Here is a 320-nt window from a genome sequence, read left to right as displayed (position 1 = left end):
AATGGAAAAAACAAAGTGATGAAAATTAATTTTAGTCCACCAACAGCTTTTATCTACCAAGAGCCCTCCCTGTCATAAGGAAACCTTCAGGGTCGGCTGCTGTTAGGAGGCTAAAATAATTTGCCCTGAATTTACAACCTGTAACTTAATCAGCAGCTCCAGCCCTTGCCTACACGGGAGGGAACGGGGGCAGAGACAGACCTCAGGCTCCCAACGAGGATGCTCCAAAAGCTGTCCCCTCAGGGACAAGCCCCAGAGGGTCCAGTTTCGGGACATGTGTGGCAAAGCACAGGCTTTTGGGGAGGGGAGCAGCGGGCTGG

This window comes from Apaloderma vittatum, unplaced genomic scaffold (genome assembly GCF_000703405.1).
Source record: "Apaloderma vittatum isolate BGI_N311 unplaced genomic scaffold, ASM70340v1 scaffold31185, whole genome shotgun sequence".
Classification (NCBI taxonomy): Eukaryota; Metazoa; Chordata; class Aves; order Trogoniformes; family Trogonidae; genus Apaloderma; species Apaloderma vittatum.
Note: the sequence above shows the minus strand (reverse complement) of the source record.